The sequence below is a fragment of the Pongo abelii genome, chromosome 15 (assembly GCF_028885655.2).
Source record: "Pongo abelii isolate AG06213 chromosome 15, NHGRI_mPonAbe1-v2.0_pri, whole genome shotgun sequence".
Lineage (NCBI taxonomy): Eukaryota > Metazoa > Chordata > Mammalia > Primates > Hominidae > Pongo > Pongo abelii.
This window is the reverse complement of record NC_072000.2, coordinates 39,594,441-39,614,951: the sequence shown is the minus strand read 5'-3', so window position 1 is coordinate 39,614,951 and position 20,511 is coordinate 39,594,441. Positions and strand designations below refer to the sequence as shown.

Sequence of the window (20,511 nt, the reverse complement as noted above, 5' to 3'; positions counted from 1 at the left end):
TGGAAAAAAGTATTTTGCCTACACATTTTGAAGTAGCCTAAAGGAGAAATATTAGAAGCGAACTAGATAAGATATGCCAAAAGAAAGTTAAAGAGTTCTTATTGTTACCAGAAAGTGGTCCCAATCCAGACCCCAAGAGAGGGCTCTTGGATCTCATCCAAGAAAGAATTCCAGGCAGGGTAAAGTGAAAGCAAATTTATCAAGAAAGTAAAGGAAGAAAAGAATGGCTACTCCATAGGCAGAGCGGCCCTAAGGGCTGCTGGTTGGTTATTTTTATGGTTATTTCTTGATGATATGCTAAACAAGGGGTAGATTATTCATGAATTTTCCTGGAAAGCGGCAGGAATTTCCTGGAATTGAGGGTCCCTCCCTATTTTAGACCATATAGGGTAACTTCTGGGTGTTGCCATGACATTTGTAAAGTGGCATGGCACTGGTGGGAGTGTTGCTTAGCATGCTAATCCATTGTAATTAGCATATAATGAGCAGCAAGGGTGACCAGAGGTCAGTTTTGTAACCATGTGTTTCTTTATCGCATACTGTTTTATCAGCAAGGTCTTTGTGACCTATATCTTGAGCCGAGCTCCTACCTCATCCTGTGACTAAGAATGCCTAACCACCTAGAATGCAACCCAGCAGGTCTCAGGCTTATTTTACCCAGCCCCTATTAAAGATGGAGTCACTTTGGTTCAAACACCTCTGACAGTATGAAGGTAAGAGAAAGGGAACTGACTTAAGAAATTCTCAAAAAGGCAAAGCTAGATTGTCTCAAAGGTTTGTTTTTGGGGAACGGCCACTTTTGATGTTGTTCTTGTTAGCTTTTACTAGAGCTTTAAACAGTTAGGGAAATATTTACTAGAAGTATCATAACAGATACATATGCAGCATATAAATCTATTTTACATTTGTTACATTTAACATGCAAAACAAATCATAAATTTAAGGATTCTAGCCCCTTAATAAGAAACGGCTTATAACTGTTCTAATGAAACAATTCCCATAACAAGATGAAGTGTTACTTTTAAATCCAGGTGCTGGGTGGGCCATTGGCAGCCTGCTAAACCTCTGTAGGCTTCAATAACACTATGGGTACAACAGAAGAGCTAGGTTAAATGGACCCTGAAGTCCTCTCCCTCATGAAGTTGTTTCAATATAAATGGATATGACTCTTGTTAAAATGTGTCTCTTCCTTTACCCTCAGCCACACTTTTAAAATTGTATCTCTTCCTCAAAAAAATAGTTGCATTATGTATGATGGGATAAAAAACACATTTTCTTCCCTTTTCCTTTTATAAAAAGAACTGGATTACAGGCATTTTTAGGTTCCCCAAATCTCATAACACCAACATTTTGAACATTTTAAAATATATTGCTATCTCAAGAAGCTGTAAAGTTTTTAACCAAGTCCTAATAATTAAACTTGGTTTGGAATGAATTACTAGGTTGGTGCAAAAGTAATTGTGATTTTTGCCATTACTTTTGCACCAACCTAATATTAGTCTAGTTATTTAAATGCCATTTGGAAAAATTGCAGAATGCTTTTCAAATTTCATATGCATCTGAGTATTAGCTCTCTGGATATTTGCACAGATCACATTGAGTATAAGGGACTAATATATCTCCCACAGAAATGTATACCTCAACAAGCAAGAGCGTGGGATTAATTTGAGTTAAGCATGCTATTACTGACCATGTTCATAGATCCCAAACTGATTTCTTAACCTTTTCCAGTTATGTTTTTACTTTATCTTTTTGCAAAATTTCATATTTACATTTTTTATCCTATATCTTAGAGTAAAAAAGTTTTGAAATTATGCTAATGTATTAAAGTTATAAGCCTAAACATGCAAAAGTTCTGGCTCTCAAAGAACATTTTCTAGTCTCTAAGAGCTTGAAAGTAGCTCAGAGGACCAGCAGTAGGGGGAATGTTGCCCGTGATCACCTTTCACTTTTAAACATGCTTTTTCCAGTTCAATTCTGCCCTTTCTTTTCATTCTAGTTATTTGGGGCCTTTTCTAAGTACTGTCAAATAGGAAATTACCACAAAGACAAGTGGAAGAAAAAAACATTTTAAAAATAACTTCACACACCACCTGCAATTCTAGTAAATGCCTCACTCTCAGAGTGTGCAGGCATTTGGAGATTTCCCTCAAATCAGTTGTGCTGCCCCACCACAGGGATCGGTCGGTGTTCCCTTTTCAGCTCAGTAATCAAATAGCTTTGACTGGTCCGTGTCTGCTTTTGTCCACTTCTGACCTACATGTTCCTGTGAGGGACATCTTTGTCTCACTTTTCTTTGGTCACTGAGTTCATGTACCTCAATAGGCTAAGTCTTGCAGTCCATTAATGAGAATTCTCAGCTCAGCCCTAGGCCACCCAGAAGCCCCGGTTGCATGTTCTCGCTGAATGGCTTCACTGGTGGCCCATTCAAATGTGCTAATGTCAGAAAAAAAGGTTGAATGGGGCACCAATGTACACCATTGCCGAAGCAAAGTGACTGCGGCTTCCAACAAAGCTTCCGCTGTGGCGATATTAAGCAGAGTTATCAATGGTGCGGAGGCTGAGCAAGGACTAATGCTCCAATCATGCCATCCACAGGTGGCACAGATGCAGCCACTTCAATATGAAATCACAGTGCAAAGTTCACTGGCAATTCAATCCTCCCTCCAGCTTCCAATCTCCAGATACATTGTGTAGATATGCCTCCTTCTCTTTCTGGTTCTGAGGCTCTTTGAATAAGTTTGCAGAAGACATTTTGGGTAAGAGATGAAGTGAGTGTTTGTTCCAATTTTTCTTAGAGTTACACCTCCAGTTGAGAAGCTTTCTTAAAGCTGTTTATTTTCTCATGGATGTATAGAAGCAGATAAAGCATTTTCTCAGGGCTTATCCCAGAAGCACTAAAAGGGCATCTGAGCTCAGCAAAAGGAATGTTTTGATTGTGCAAAACAGATGTCACACTATGGCCGCATATTGCTACTTCTCATAAGAGAACATCTTGAATCACAACTAAATTATGAAGAGGTGATGACCAAACCAATTCTGTAGCCCCTCTTCCCCTAATCATGGCAAATGAAAGAAAAAAGATGATGGACCAGCCCCCAAGTTTTCCTTCTAAATAGATATTTCTGGGAAGACACATAAAAGAAACTAAAAAGTTAGGATTTTTATAGTTATTTTAAAATTCACTTTAAGACCCCTGAGTTTCTAAATTATTCACAAATATACATGATTCCCACACATTCACATGGAAGAATAGCCCAAAATTAGAGTCCCACTATCATCCAAACTTGACATCAAGACGAACCAGTACTGAAGCCTCCCAGATTCCTAATCCTTAAATGCTGGTGAGAGTCTGCAGAGCAAGGTCATTTGCATGACAACCTCAGCCTTCTCGGAAGGCCCAAGATTTTGCTTGGCTACTCACTACAAGTCAAAATATACAGAAGTAATATACAAAATATACTACTTTAGTTCTTCAGCTCCTTGAAAACCATTTCTCCACTCCCAAATGAAAAATAGCATACAAAAAAAGTATAGCATATCTTATCATCTCGGCTAACTTTTCAAAGTTATAATTTTATTGGAAGATAAAGTCCAAAGCATACAGTGTACATACACACACACACACACACACACACACACACACGAACTCAACCCACATGGATTATTATTATTATTATTATTATTTAGATGGAGTCTCACTCTGTCACCCAGGCTGGAGTGCAGTGGCGCAATCTTGGCTCACTGCAACCTCTGCCTCCTGGGTTCAAGAGATCCTCCTGCCTCAGCCTCCCGAGTAGCTGGGACTACAGGCGCATGCCACCACGCTGGGCTAATTTTTATATTTTTAGTACAGACGGGGTTTCACCATGTTGGCCAGCATGGTTTTGAGCTCTTGACCTCGTGCTCTGCCCGCCTTGGCCTCCCAAAGTTGGGATTACAGGCGTGAGCCACAGTGCCCAGCCATGATTTTTTAAATATTCCAGAATGATAACATTGGGGAACTCCCAACTAAAGAGTAGGCCCCAAGAACTTGTTTTGATCTCGTTTAAAGACGAATGATTTTCATGGAGGGAATTCTCAGGGACCCACATCGTCTATCCGACCCTGCACAGGGGCCTTCCTGGTGCCTCACTGTATCTGGTCACCAAGCCAGCAGCTGGTGCTGGGCAGCTCTCATACAGGAGCTTCCTTTTAAGACTTCAGCTCCAAGGTGACTCCACACAATCCTCTCGCTCACATATGTTAAAGTCTTATGGGGAATCATATTCCAGATCAGCAGTTCTAGGCCCAAGAGGGAAAGAGACAGGTGCCCCAAAGCCACTAACTAGCCCTAAGAATCTTTTTTTCTTTCTCTTTTGCAGGCATATAAAAGAAAGTTTCTCCATCACTATTCCTCGCCTTCTAACTCTAGTAAGTTTTTCCTACTGTTTTCCTCAAGCTAGATTAATTATGAAGCAAGTAAAGAAGGTCTTATAAATTATTTGTGAGTTTTTATGTAATGTCACATTCATTTTCCCCTAATTTTTCATAATGAAAATGAATTAATTTTATACTTAGAAAAAGTTATTTTTTAAATAATAAAGTTAATCTTTGATCTTTCATTTCTCAGAAATGGAATTTTGCCATCAATTCGCTAAGAAAATTAAATATTTTCATGTCATGTTAGTAAGAGAAACAACTGGCTAATTTTTATTTTGTACTTACTCTTACCAGTTTATTATGAAGGATACAACTCAGGAGCAGCCAAATGAAGAGATGCTGAGGGCAAGGCACACTCTCTGCGTGCACCACCTTCCTAGCGCCTCATTGTGGTCACAGACATAGATGCTTCCACCTGGCTAGTGGAAGCAGCTATTTATTTGGAAAGAAAATCCACATTACACAATCAAGGGAAAAAAATTCTTTTTTCTCTCTCCATAATTTCCTTCTTTATTAATCATACTTCACCCAAAGCTATTTAAGATTTTATAAACTTAAATTTTATTTGATTTTATTTATTTTGAGTCAGGGTTTGGCTTGTTGCCCAGGCTGGAATGCAGTGGTGGGATCTCAGCTCACTGCAACATCCACCTCCCAGGCTCAAGCAATTCTCCTGCCTGAGCCTCCTGAGTAGCTGGGACTACAGGCGCCTCCCTGCCTGGCTCATTTTTATAGTTTTTTGTAAAGACAGAGTTTCGCCATGTTGCCCAGGCTAGTCTGGAACTCCTGAGCTCAAGAGATCCACCTGCCACAACCTCCCAAAGTGCTGGGATAATAGGCCTGACCCACAGCACCAGCCTAAACTTAAATTTTTTAAATCTATGGCTTCTTAGTGGGACCTGAAGGCTGCGTGACCATCCTTCACATAAACAGCTCAATTTAGAAGCCAGAAGGATTAGAATGTATTCTGAAGTACAAAAATAGCATAGATCACTTAAGTGGGGTAGCAGTTGAGTATTTAGGTCTTGGTCCAGGAAACTACAACCAAGGGATGCCCTGGCTTACCCATTTGGGTTACTCTGGCATACTTCTGTAGAGAAAGAGAAATATCTTTTCCTCACCCATTCTATGATCACAGCTGAGTCCCCTATAACAAAAGAAGAATTAACAAGAGAAAAGCATACACATTTACTTAATATCACTTTTGCATAACACGGGAGCCTTCATAAGGAAATGAAGACTGGAAGAAAGTGGTAAATCTTTATAATTTTTAAGTTTGACAAGTCGAGAGTCACGAAGACATATGATTGGATTAAAAGTATGATCTAATTTAATAAATGGGGGTGGGGAGTATTTAGCAAGGCCTGTTTGTTCAGATTCTTCTCTGTGTCCCTGTGTCTTCAGAGGTAAGGATGTTGCTTTCCTCCTGGTAGAGGAAGGGCACCTCTCAAATGAGTGTCTTATGACCCACTTCAGAGGAAAATCAGAAAACCCTTCCAGGTTTTCTTACCTGCTTCAGGGGAAGAACGCAGACAGGGTGAGAATGACTTCCTTGCTTCTGCTGTTTTCTCAAATGCCAAGGTGCAATATCTTGGAGTACCATGTCCTGAACCCCATCATTGCCAAATAGAGAATGTAATGGTCCCTTTTTACAAAATAAACATAACTGAAAACCGGATTGGGTTAGAACCTTGCCACCTGGCTTGCATTATTTCTTTTATCCTTATTTTTTATGCAGATAAGCTTAAGAAGTCAGACCTTAAATGGCATTTTTTTAAAGTTGCCTCTGGATTTTACTTTCCTCACTGGCTCTAAAGAAGCTCCACAATTGCCCAGAAAGAATGGGCCAATCCCCAGCTGTCCTTTGTTTATAATTCCTTCCCTCCTCCCCGTGGTCTCCTTTCCTGCAGTCCCTCCCCCAGTGGCCCAAACTTTGCTTTTGAAGGCATCCTTGACTTCAGAGAAGTTAGACCATGTCGCGAATGTCTCTTCTTTCTCTAAGGCAGGCTAATAGAGATAATGGGCCCTGTGGGAGAGAAGAAGCCGAAGAAAGAGAAGGGTTCCTTTGGATACTTAAGGGAATTATTGACAAGGCTCAGCCGACTCAAACTCACAAATTAAAAAAATAAAAAGCAGCTGAGGTCGTTCTGCTAGGTCTTTTATGCAATCAAGTGAAATAAAGTGTGCTGACTTTTGGGTGGGGGGGTTCATAAGGGGGATTGGAGAGGGAAGTAATTTAATTTCTTAAATCTTGCATATGCCACATACTGAAGATTCTAAATAAATTTTTTGACTAATTGAAACTATTACTTGAGACTACACCCAGAAAAAGTTACTAGCATTTTGTTCACTGGACAGAAATTAAACAAAGAATGAATTTTACTTAAGTGAGGAAAAGTCAATATCAATCATTTGATAAGGGTTAGAAAGCAAGCACTTAAATGCTATTGTAGGAAGAATCAGAAAGGATTTAGCAGAAATCCCTTGTTTCTCCCACCAGCCTATGTTTTTCCCTGAAGATAGACAAAGGACAAAGTTACTTTCCCAATTTCCCTAATTTCAGTAAAGAACTCTTTGCCAGATTCTTCTGGTGTTGTTTTCAAGCCCTTAAAGCTTGGCCTTTTCTGTGCATGGACTAGATTTCATGTGCAGGAACTCAAGGATGGGAATACATCCACCAGCGCATCTCCTCGGAGCAAAAGCTGCCTCCATTAACTTTAAAGCTGAAACTCAATAACGCTTGTTTTTACTGGATCCTAACTCCAAAAATTCACTCACACCTACCCCCTGCTTTCCAAAGAATGACTAAATTGGGAGGCTGGGACAGAAACATTCCAAATAAGAATCAATCATTACATTGGTTCCAATTCTTCCTCTCTGGTCTCAAGGTGAGGAAGGCTACATGGTGAGCGCTGCATGACTGCCCTTCACATAAACAGCTCAATTTAGAAGGCAGAAGGATTAGTATATATCCCAAAGCACAAAAATAGCATAGATCATATGTGAGGCGTTAATACAGATATACATAGTAAACATTCTCCTGTGTACTTTGTTATTGTTATTACAAACAGATATTGTTTTAGGTTTTTTTGTTTGTTTGTTTGAGACGGAGTCTTGCTCTGTTGCCCAGGCTGGAGTGTAGTGGTGAGATCTCTGCTCACTGCAACCTCCGCCTTCCAGGTTCAAGCGATTCTTCTGCCTCAGCCTCCCGAGTAGCTGGGACTACAGGCGTGCACCACCACGCCCAGCTAATTTTTGTATTTTTAGTAGAGATGGGGTTTCAACACGTTGGCCAGGCTGCTCTCGATCTCTTGACCTTGTGATCCACCCGCCTGGGCCTCCCAAAGTGCTGGGATTACAGGCGTGAGCCACCGTGTCCAGCCACAAGTATTGTTTTTATGAAAAAAAATCATATTTATTTTTTACCTGTCTTCCTTTTGACCCTAGTGCAGAATTAGTCTGGCATTGTGTGGACTCTACTCCTAGGAGGCAAATCCCTTCATTGAAAGAAAATCTTGCTCCAAGTATTCCACACTCAGTTACTAGATAAAGAGAACTAGCTGAGAAAGATGTATAGAAGGTATTTTAGGTCAACACAACAAATTCCATATACGAACATGGGTAGATCTATATCACAGAGCAGAAACATTCCATAGAAGATCTATTCCTTTATGGAATAACTTTTCTCCCTCCTGCCTACTAAGCTTCCAAACAAGCATCCAGCTTTCTTTTCTTCCCCCAACGAACGACATTTGCATTGTAGAATCACTTTTTAGCAAGACATACATGGAGTTTGAGTTTTAAAAGCAAGTACCAATTGAAACAATTTATTGTACACAAATTTTAATTGTCTTTAGGGAAGGAAAGTCAATTATGTCAAGATCCCTAGCAAATGTACCACCTAGTGACATGTTGCATATTTGGCTACACTTCCAGAGCTTGTCATAAGCTGCAGACGCCATCTTCCTGGACCGCTTTTGAAGTTGTAATGTTTTTGCACTTCAAAGAGGTACCAAGACGGTAGTAGGAATGAAGAGAGTGGGTCCTATTCCCCAATTCAGAAAATGTCAGACATAGTTTATGAACCTACATGGCTTTCTATTTCATCGTCAAAATCTTCCTCACCAAAGGATTAAAACTAGCTAGAGCACAGTGGATTGTATTTATTAATATGGTCTATTGAAGACTTTGACATAAAATATTTAGCAATGAATTCTCTACACCAACTGGATAGTGTACACCTTTTTAATGGAGGTGGCAAAAATAAATAGTAGGGCCCTTAACAAAATTATTTCAAAGCTATCACCTTCTTTTCTCGTAGCATTTTTGAAAGACTCTACCATCATCAAATGACCCTTCGGTTCTCTTGAATTCCACTGGCAAGAGCTACATAGCTCCTGGGTTAACTCCATGTAATAAATTAACAAATCTGAGTAAGATTTATGTATTTAAAAATCAACAGCTCTGACTTCACTGCTCAGTACAATTTTCTATATTGTAAGGCCTGATAAAGTTTTTAATCTTTTAACAACTTACAAAGTAAACAGTGACTGGCACCCAAACCTGAAAGAAAGCCAGCAGCAGGTCTAATGAAAATCATGCAGAGAGCCCATCAGACATTAAGTAAATACTCTGCTTCTGTTTTCTAGTCCCTTTTTGTTTGGTTACCATGGTGACCTCTTTTCGTGGGGGTAACTTGGAATGTATAAGGATTTGCCACAATTACATGCTTGTGTACTATTGGCCAGTATGACACAGATAGTTTCTTTTCTTAAACTAAAAAGAAATAAAAGAGAAAAAAAGACACTGGTGAATGTGGACAAAGCCAACATGCACTTTGGGAACCAAAGAAAAATTTTGTAAGCCTACTTATCTTTCAGAACTGTTTTCACAGTTGCTGTTAATAAAAATGTCCATCTCTCCCAGCCTGTGATTACTCTCCATATCCTCCAGCCTGTGATTTCTGTCCATATCCTCCAGCCTGTGATTTCTCTCCATATCCTCCAGCCTGTGATTACTCTCCATATCCCCCAGCCTGTGATTACTCTCCATATCCCCCAGCCTGTGATTTCTCTCCATATCCTCCAGCCTGTGATTTCTCTCCATATCCTCCAGCCTGTGATTACTCTCCATATCCTCCAGCCTGTGATTTCTCTCCATATCCTCCAGCCTGTGATTACTCTCCATATCCTCCACCCTGTGATTTCTCTCCATATCCCCCAGCCTGTGATTTCTCTCCATATCCCCCAGCCTGTGATTACTCTCCGTATCCTCCAGCCTGTGATTACTCTCCATATCCTCCAGCCTGTGATTTCTCTCCATATCCCCCAGCCTGTGATTTCTCTCCATATCCCCCAGCCTGTGATTACTCTCCATATCCTCCAGCCTGTGATTTCTCTCCATATCCTCCAGCCTGTGATTTCTCTCCATATCCTCCAGCCTGTGATTTCTCACCTTCTTGACCTTCCCAACTACTCCTTAGCTGTAACACATATAGTGCATTTCATTTTACTTTCGTTATTCAATCATTGTTTTATGTATATGTCTTATCCCTTTAGGAGACTGCAAAAGTCCTTCAGGGCAGCGACCACATCTTCTACTTTTGAGGGAGTGTGATACAATGAAGAAACCCATGGAAGTGGAATTAGATTCAAACAATTGTGTTCTAGGTTCTGAAACCAATTAGTCGTTCAGTATTTAGATAAGTCTCTTTAGCCTCACTGAGCCTCTGTTTCCATATGATAAGATTCATGCCCATAAAGGTGTAATAATTGGATTATTTTATACTGTCTATAGTATTAAACGTGTGGTATGTATTTACTGTTTTTTTTTTTTTTATTTTGCAATGGGGTTTCACTATGTTGCCCAGGCTGGTCTTGAACTCCTGGCCTCAAGCAATCCTCCCACTTCAGCCTCCCAAAGTGCTGAAATTACAGGCGTGAATCACTGCACCTGGCCATGTTTACTATTTATATCCTGAATTAAGTTTAATTGATTCAATATTGTAGTTTAAAATTCTGTCTCAGGCAACCCTACATATATGGAAGATTAAGACAACTGCCTCTGCTCCCAAACCCAAGAGACTTTATCACTTTGTTTTGGATTCTCAGACCACAAATTTTAAATCCATGGTTGGGCAGGGTGAGGACAGACTACTTCTAAGACAAAAAAAAGGAAGCAAGTTAGTTGTCTGTAGTTACAAAGAAAAATAAGAGCATCAGTACAAGCTCAAAGACTTTCTTAGCCTTTAGTGTCACCTGACTCATGAGAAAGCAAAACAGCATTACTATTGTGTCTCACCTAGATCCAGAGACTCAGAATGACAGAGGGATTTTTTACTTAAAATATCCTCACTGCTTTTCTTTCAAACAGTACCTATTAAAGTTTAGACCTATCACTAGACATATCAAAGGGGTTCAAATCTCAGCTAGATTGTTGTGCAGTCCAAAGATTATCTAAATTCTTCTTCACTCACTGTGATCACTCCAGATGCTTTAAGCCCTTGTTCAGTCTGCTCAAGGAAGTTACCCATTCAGCGTATTTCAACATCTTCAGTGGCGAGAAACTCACCATACTTCAAAGCTATTCATCCCATGTTCAAGCAGCTCTAATTGTTAAATAATTCTTCCTTATATTAGAACCAAATCCCTCTTCTCTGCTATTCTATACTTTGGTCTCAGGCTAGAATTTCTCTGGGATTGTTTGCAACTCTTTCCTTCTGGGTACACATCAGTTTTCCAAATCCTTCTTCAAGACACTCACAGAGCTAAACACAGTCCTCTGCTCTAGTTGACCAATGCCGTGCCACTTCCATAGTTAATTCAACAGTGTGACTGTGTTCCTGTTGAGGGCTACATGCCCGAGATATGAAGATAAATTAGACAATATCTTTGGTTTCAAGGAGATGAAGGTCTATAAGTGGAGCCAGCTGGGCGTGATGGCTCACGCCTGTAATCCCAGCACTTTGGGAGGCCAAGACAGGCGGATCACGAGGTCAGGAGTTCAAGACCAGCCTGACCAATATGGTAAAACCCCGTCTCTACTAAAAATACAAAAATTAGCTGGGCATGGTGGCGCACACCTGTAGTCCCAGCTACATGGGAGGCTGAGGCAGAAGAATCGCTTGAACTCGGGAGGTGGAGGTTGCAGTGAGCCGAGATCATGCCACTACTATCTACTCCAGCCTGGTGACAGAGCAGGACTCCATCTCAAAAAAAAAAAGGAGCCAAGACGGTTAGCAAATATGTCCAACAGAAGAGTTAAGGGCTAAGGAGGAACGTACTGTAGTGTTCCAAAGAGGATGTTTTCAGTTCTCCCTCAGGCGTGGGAAAGGACCAGCAAAATTTCATGGAGGAGGTGTTACCGGACAGTCCAAAGAAAGAGCATTCCAAGCAGAAGCAATTACAAGTGAAGGCTCTGCCATACGATTCAACATGATCAATTCAATTTCAAAAAGTTCATATTGACCAAAACGCAAGATATGAGGCATGACCAGGCAAGAACTGAGGTTGGAGGCATAAGCAATGGAGGACTGTGTGTGCCACACTAAGGCATCTGAACTGTGTCCTACAGTCCAGGGGGCTCGAAACTGGGGTGCACACACCACAGGAGACACACAAGATGATCCACTGGGGTAAATTATGGGAACTTCTATCTTATTTTTACTCCAAGATTTAGGAAAATGTTAAGTTTCACTAATATTTCATTTCAATTGACAGTCAATAGGTCTGAATGTCAGACTGTCACACGTCATATACAGTGAGCAGAGCATCCTGCAGAAAAATGGAATCCCACAATATGAAGGGTTGGACCATCACCTCGTCATTCTTTTTTGTAATTATTGTAACATGTTGCATTTTATGGTGTCCAGTTAAATAGATTTATGAATATTACCTAGTTTTAAGCAAATAACTCTCATAAAATAGATAAATTGAAAGATCTCTTCCAAGAAACACCACACTGAAGATAATTCTAATAGAGTTAGCACAAGAAAAACTGAGAAAAAGGCAAAACTGATCCTTCTATTCCTTGTATAATAGCTTTGCCAGATAAAAATACTAACAATTCATTGACACAAATATGTGTGTGTGTGTGTCTGTGTGTGTATGTATGTGTATATAGATATACGCATATATATATAATATATATATATGAAGAAGCCTATTTAAAATATGGATTTATATCTAGGCTATGAAAACCTTACAAAAATTTACTAAATTTGATAAAGACTAAAAGGTGTCTTTTGCAGGGTTTTTATTCAAAAGTACAAGTTAAAAATACCTGTTCTTTCTGCCTTAGGAAGCATGGTCAACAACATTCTGAGGGCAGTGTGGTGACCATCTCACAGGATGCAGTGGCCCTGCCCACGTTCCTTTTGTCCAAATTGTCCCTATGCCAGACAACTGCATCTTGCCGCAACACCTGTGTTCTCCACCTGAGGGCTCTCTCTAGGGCCGCAGATAGGTAGGCCGGAAGTGCTTGGTTATTGGTGTCTAGCCAATGACAAACATATAAGAGCTGGAGGATGTATTGCCTTCCGTGTGACACAACTCAGAATCTGTACTGGCTCCAGAGGGCCCCAGGGGGAGCTGCCCACAGCAGAAAGCTGCTTGAGAACATTCCCTGCGGTAGCTTCATTTACTGCCATTTCTCACTACCGCCATCCCTTCCTTGGATCTCTTCCTCCCAAATCTATGATTAATTCTTACACTCGAACCCGTGCCTCAGGATCTGCTTCTTTGGGAACCCAACCTAAAACAGTGACTAAAAGGTATTAGAAACAAGGAGGAGGTGAAACAGAGCTCAACATTTAAAGAAATACATTTTACAAAATTTGCTAAATAGCTGGATCAAATTATAAATGTTTCTAACAAATATCTGTTCTTTATGTTTGTTAGACTCTGTGTCAATAATAAAATACTTGAAGAGCAACTTTTTTGTGATCCAATAAAATAAAATGTAAGCATATATTCTCATCAGTATCTATTAAAACACTACGTTAAGTAAATACTGAGTATAAAAACTAACTAAAAAGGAGAAAAAAGAGATCCTAGGGTACGGTGACAAAGTTAGCACCATAGTGAAATTCATTCCCCACATCATTACAGGCAAGACATGCATGAAAAAATACTGATGCCATGTCCTCACTTATAAGTGGGAGCTGAACAGTGAGAACACGTGGACAAAGGAGAGGAACAACACACCCGGGAGGCGGAGGTTGCAGTGAGCCAAGATTGCACCATTGCGCTCCAGCCTGGACAACAGGGTGAGACTGTGTCAAAAAAAAAAAAGGAAAGTATATTAGTATATTCTAGAGGAAGAGTAGATAGCCATGCAAGTTTGGGAACAGATGAGTTGGGAAACTACCTTGACAGAGAATAACATTTAGGAGAAAAAGCTAATGTATCTGCTGTATCTGAGATGCTTGTGGGAAATAAGTGTTAATGTCAGAAGGCTGGGCTTACAAATATAAAGTTGAGAATTATTAGCTTATATAACACTTTATTACTTTATCAATGCAGCCTAAAAGCAGATTATTTTCTTTTTTTGTGGTGGGGGTAAGTCAGTTTTACATCCGATTAATTCACACAGCTTAAACTCTTAAATTTTTTTCACATGTGATATTGTTAAGGCATTTCTCTCTATATTCTGTTTTTGCCATTGAGTTTTTGGACCTAAGGACAAGACTTTACCCTTGTGCCTATCTAAGTTCATCTTGCTAAAGTCAACCCATCGATTCACTTTTCAAGCTCTCCTGGGATGATGATCACCATCAAGCACATCAGCCATAGCTTCTGGCTTTATTTTGTAACTCTCTAGCTTCTGTTAATTGAAAAGTTTTGTGTTATTTCTTTTTGCCTCTCTTGGTTCTCAGGCACATGCTATGAAATTGATTGGCTCATGGCACCCTATCATCATCAGTACCTGCAAGTTTATTATTTTATTTTATTTTATTTCATTTATTTTATTGAGACAGAGTCTCACTCTGTTGCCCAGGCTGGAGTGCAGTGGCGTGATCTTGGCTCATTGCAACCTCTGCCTCCTGGGTTCAAGCAATTCTCCTGCCTTAGCCTCCCGCGTAGCTGGAATTACAGGCACGTGCCACCACATCCAGCTAATTTTTGTATTTTTAGTAGAGATGAGGTTTCGCCATGTTGGCCAGGCTGGTCTCGAACCCCTGACCTCAGGTGATCCAACCGCCTTGGCCTCCCAAAGTGCTGGGATTACAGGCAGGAGCCACCACGCCTGGGCCTATTTTATTTTTATTTTTTGTTGTGTTGTTCCCCTTTATACCACATTCCCAATATTGTTTCTTCCCCTTACATTTTCTCCCACCATATTGGAACTACATTTAAAAACAAATAAATAATAAGGGCTGTGCAATGTTAACTTCTCTATCTATGAGAATGCCAGCCAGGCCCAGTGGCTCACACCTGTAATCCTATCTCTTTAGGAGACCAAGGTGGGAGGATTGCTTGAGCCCAGGAGTTTGAGGTTACAGTGAGCTGTGATCGTTCCACTGCACTCCAGCCTGGATGACAGAGTGAGATGCAGTCTCTAAAAAAAAACAAAGAGGGGAGAAAGAGAGAAAGAGAGAGAGAGAGCCATATCTCTCCATTTATTCAGATTCATTCATTCAACAAATATTTCTTCAGTGCCTACCATGTTCCAAATGCTAAGAACTTCTTTATATCTTTGTATCAAGTTTTAATATTTTTCCATGAGTACTGTCTGCATTTCAAGTCACTTTCTAGATACTTCAAACTTTGTTGCTCTAATAAAAGCCATCATATTTTCCATTGCATATTTTAATTGGTTGGTGAAAGTGTAGAACTCTTCTTAATATTTTTGTTGTTGTTATTATTGGATTCTATCTAGCAACCTCACTCAACTCCTTCATTAATTTTAATAGCCTGTCAGTTATCTTAAGTTTTCTGTGAAAATGAAATGTCAAATCATCTAAGAATAATGACAATACTGTCTCTTACCTTCCAGTCCTTGCACTTTTTCTATATTTTCTTGCCTTGCTGCATTGGCAGAGACAATTACTTTTGCAAGGATTTATAAACCACTCTCTCAATAATTGATAATGAGACTACCAACCTACAGTTTACAAATTAGCTTCTCTTCTCTTTTTGGAAAAAAAAAAAAAGACTATCGAATTTTCTAAGAGCTCTCGTTTTCATCAATGTCTTTTTAAAAAAATTATCAGTTCAAACATTTTCAGAATTTTTGTATGCATTTCCTGAGGTAATTTAAAATGCTAAATGCCATGTTTTGAGTTGTCTTATAGGGATATTCAGGTTAAGGCCTAGATGATGCTAGAGAAAGGTAAGCAATGAGATTTTATTTGAATCTCAAGATTTTATGTAATAGTAGCTGAAATGTAGGTTACATATCTTTATTTCATTTTTAGTATAGATTTACTCCCATCACATTTACTATCATCTTCAGAGTTGACCCTTAAAATAATAATAAATGGAAAAGCATGCGATGCATCATAGGAGTTACAGGAGCTAATAGATTTTAGTAAGACACCATGTAATATTATATGAGGATGAAGAATCCTGAAGCCCAAGTTCATTTAGCATGTCATGGTTAATTCAGAGTAAAATCAAGAGTTAATACCTGATTTATACCAGTTATATAAAGAAAGAGATGTCTTAACTTCACTGTATGATCATTTCGTCACTTTTCAAAAGCACTTAATTCCTGTTCAATTGAAAATGTTTCAAGAACAAACCTATCTGGGCATTTTATTGGCATTGCACATTTGCATATGAATAAATTTTTGCAAATTACTTATATGGACTTCTCTTCATTATGCTGATTCTTTTTTTTTTTTTTTTTTTTTTGAAATAGGTTCTCTGTTGCCCAGGCTAGAGTACAGTGGCACAATCATGGCTCACTACAGCCTCAACCTCCTGGACTTAAGCAATCCTCCCACCTCAGCCTCCCAAGGAGCTGGAACTACAGGGACGAGTCACCATGCCAGGCTCATTTTTTATTTTTTGTGAAAACAGGGTCTCCCTATGTTGCCCGGACTGGTCTTGAAACCCTGAGCTCAAGAAATCCTCCTGCCTCAGCCTCCCAAAGGGCTGGGATTACAGGTATGAGCCAATGCACTAGCTCCATTATGCTATAATAACTGTATGTATCATTACTCTTTTTGGCTTTCTTGACTGCGTTTTAGTGTCTGGTTAGCTAGTGACATTGACACCAAAACAAAGATTTGCCACACATTTGGAGTATACAAGGTCAGAATCAAATTTAAATAGTTTATTGTGAAACCAGAAAATTGTTGTAACACTAGACACACACAAAAAAATTTATTCAGCTAGTACATGTTAATATTTATTGCTTGGATAAAGAAATTTAAAGTGATGATATTATGCTCTTTTTCTCATTCTGCAGTCTTATTCACTTACCTCCTGTGATAAGGTTTATTCATCATCCTCAAATGCCACTTTCATACTCACTCAAAAATAATAATTACAGCAAGAAAATAGCAAGTGATACTACTTATTTTACTGTATCCTGAGATGTGCGAAGTATTAGTCAGTTTAAGTTTTTTTCAGCTGGATTGAATTTAATTAATAATTTGGAGCATTAAATAATTTTTCCGTGAAAATTAACAATGTGACCATAAGGATAAAAATAACTCACGTTAAGAAGAAAAGAGAACAACAGATATACAGTGTAACAGCAGAAACATTTACTAATCACTCTTCTTCGGCCTTTTCTAGAGCAACAAATCTAAATAGTGCTATGCTTTATGTTGCTTTCTTTCACTTTACAGATGCTGAAAACTTTCAAGTTTCTATCTCCTAGAAGTGGGGTGGGGGGAAAGCTGGTTATTATTCCTAAACCCATTGAAATTGCATTTGTGGCATCAAAATGGATTTTTTTAAAGCAGGATGTTGGATTGACAGTAAAGCAGCTGCTCTGCAACAAACGAAAGCAAAAATTAATAAGAGACCTTAGCAAAAGAAAGACTATTGGTTTTGCACACCCAGAGCAAATTGGCTGGATTTAGAAGAGCACACTTTGATCTTTTCCAGACTAATTACTGCTCTGTGGTTTGACTGTTTTGTGCATTAGTTGCCCTTCATACAAAACCGAAACTGCTATGGTACACAGCTGTAATACAAATGAAAATTTGACATTCAGTAAACAAAGCATGGCAAGGGTCATTCTTTCAGCACAATAACTGCATAATACAATTTTAGAATGCCTTTTGTATACAAAAAATACACATTTTAAGGCAGTTTTGAACTCAGAGTAGGCAGTCAAGGCTGTTTGTAAAAGACAGAGAAATTGCTCCCAACTCTGATCTATTAATATAGATTAAAAACAGTTTATTTTGACATTGTAGAAATGTTGAGGAATTTACATATTCACAGCAATAAATGCATTCATTTCCAGAAGACGGTTTTTCATTTTTCTATAAGGTTAATTGGGAGCAAATTTCTTAAGTAGCAGTTTGCAGTAGCAATAATGGTGTTTATTCACCAATATGATTCTGGATTTGCTCCTGGGAAGGAATTCAGATTATTTTATACATAGGCTTCACATAAAAGTATTTAATGCTATATTTATTTTTCAGAAAATATAATGAATTAAATAATATTTTCAACAACTACTAATTATTTAAAGATGACCATAATTATTAAAGCATAAATCTCTGCATAAGGAGTATATTTAACATATAACTGGGTTATATAATCCTTCTAAATGCATTTTTAAGATGGTTTTGACAGTCACTTGAACAAGCTGTATAATGTTATCATCAAATACTAAAAAATTGATCAAATATATTTAAAGATTTTTATATTATAATACTTGATTCAGTATGTATTTAAACTAATCTAACCTTTGGATCTATGCAAACTTTACCCAGTTTTTCCCAATGCACACATTTAAGCAACTTCAAATATACCTATACTTTAAAAGTCAAAGGGCGTACAATAATTCTACCACTTAATGATGAAATATTTCAAAAGTAGAGAAATGTTTGATCAAAGAAGTAATCCATCAGAAACATTCCTAGCTAGACTAGACCTGAAAAAAAATCTTTATGATTCATGTCTGTCTCAAACTTTTGAAAAGAGGTGATTTAGAGACTATTTGTGATACCGTTCATTTAACTGTTCATTAGAAACTGAAAAAAGGTTTATCCAGGATTGACTGATGGCCAAAAACCATAACCAAGACACTACACCAATGGGTGTTAAAGACTGGAAATATCGAACTCTTCCATTAAAGCCTTGGAGAATACCCCACATTCCATGTTGAGCACGTTTTCTCTCAGTCATTATTTCTTTAATTGCTATATGAATTATATAAATCTTCTGACCTTCAGTGCCTTCCCTTTTTGCTTTCAAACTTAGCCAGCAACATCCTTCCTATACACACACAAAGCTGTTTTCTAAATGCCTGTTTTTGCCTGGCTCATTTACCTTTACCTAACAGAACAGCTCTCCTGGGGGAGGGAAAAAAGAGTAGTTACCTATTCACAGCAAGAGACTTGAGAGTTCAGCACAATAGATTTTCACAATGTGTTTAGGAGAGGCACAGAGCTACGGTACTAAGCACCATGCGGAAAGGTAGATAAATATATAGAGATAGAACCACAGATCTCATCCAAGCGGACTGTAGAATAACAGAGAATCTATAATGCTTTCTACTTCAGCAGCAATCAAAGCCAACCTCTGCAAATTAATCAGCCTGCAAAATACCAAGAACGGAGAAAAAGGATATTGATTCCTGGAGAAGTCACCTATATTTTATTTTCCCTTAAAAATGATCACAGAATGCTATTCTAAAATATGAACATGAAGTATAAAACAGATTAGTTCCTTTTTGCTAATACTTCTATGAGCATCTCAGAATGACTCCATGAAACTCCTTTGGTTTAATTTTCAGCTGGGTATAGAATTGTTAAATAAACTCTTAAAGCATCATTTACCGTGTGTGTGTGTGTGTGTGTGTGTGTGTGTGTGTGTTTTCTTAAGGGTGTTAGAGTCTTGGACTTACAGGAATTTAGTGATGACTCCATTGAGTGCTCTTTCTTTCCTGTGACTGTTAATTATTCAATGTCCCTTTTCATTTGCTTTCATCCTAAATCCTGCCTTCAAATTTACATACTGTCTGCAAAGCAACAAGGAATTAAGAAAGAGGTTTTTCTTCAGAATAGGTTTTCTGGTTAAACACCCAAATTAAAGACCCTTTCCAACCTACTTTACTCAAAAGTTAAAAAGAAATACACTCATTGAGACATAATTTTTTACAAAAATCATAATTCTGGAAAACAAATTAAATTTTATTTAGCAGTGTAAGCTGTTTTCCATAATGTTTTCTTAATGGTCCTATAAAATAATAAAGAATTCTTTCATGTACTGTACATCAGTTATAGCCTTGTGATGGAATGGCTTTCTGAATTCCCACCTCCCCTCAACCCCAAATGGTTAATGTTCCAAGTTTGTGCTTTGGGGGTTATTATAGTCACAGGTTCTGTTTTAAATTAAACACCTAATTAAAAGGAAGCCATTCATAAGTAGCAATGCACATAAATCAGAATGGAATAATAGGAGCTCCACATATATTGCCTTTTCCCACAAGGCTCTTAGAACATGTTTTGTGCCCAAGAAAAAAACTGAAATTTGTCAATTAGCTCAATTGTAACCAGACCTCTTTGCTGAGTATACAAATTGGTCCCCACTACCACTAGCATGTTTTGGTGTGACAGAATGGCAGCAATTGTCATTTGGCTCCTAGAAATAGCCCCTAAAGCAGAATGTTCTCATAGGTCATTTTGAGACTATTACCAACATTACCTTGCTTCCTCCTGGCAAGAAGCTAACTACATCCAGACAAAGAGAGAAAAGAATTCTCAACCTTTGGGTAAAATGTAAGTACTTGCAGGAAATCTCATTAAAAAATTACTACACATATCATGGGGCTTTTAATTGCTCCCCAAACCATTTTTCATCTTCTTAAGATTGGAGGTTACAAGGTACTTTTAAAAATGGATTTAACACTTGCTGGTCACTGAGAGATTAAAGGCATAAATATCCATGACTGGATGGC

The 20,511-nt window shown here is 38.5% G+C and overlaps 1 long non-coding RNA gene across 2 annotated transcripts; it reads left to right on the top strand.

Moving 5' to 3' along the window:
- The first annotated feature begins 590 nt into the window (after positions 1 to 590).
- LOC129049748 (uncharacterized) lies at positions 591 to 19,385 on the top strand. Of its 2 annotated transcripts, none has more exons than XR_008513050.2 (6): positions 591 to 713; positions 4,365 to 4,413; positions 12,721 to 12,885; positions 13,530 to 13,687; positions 16,446 to 16,532; positions 19,118 to 19,385. It is a non-coding gene; the product is annotated as an uncharacterized LOC129049748 (long non-coding RNA). The 2 variants fall into 2 exon arrangements; XR_008513049.2 differs by having other exon boundaries at positions 19,115 to 19,385.
- Positions 19,386 to 20,511: the final 1,126 nt, after the last annotated feature.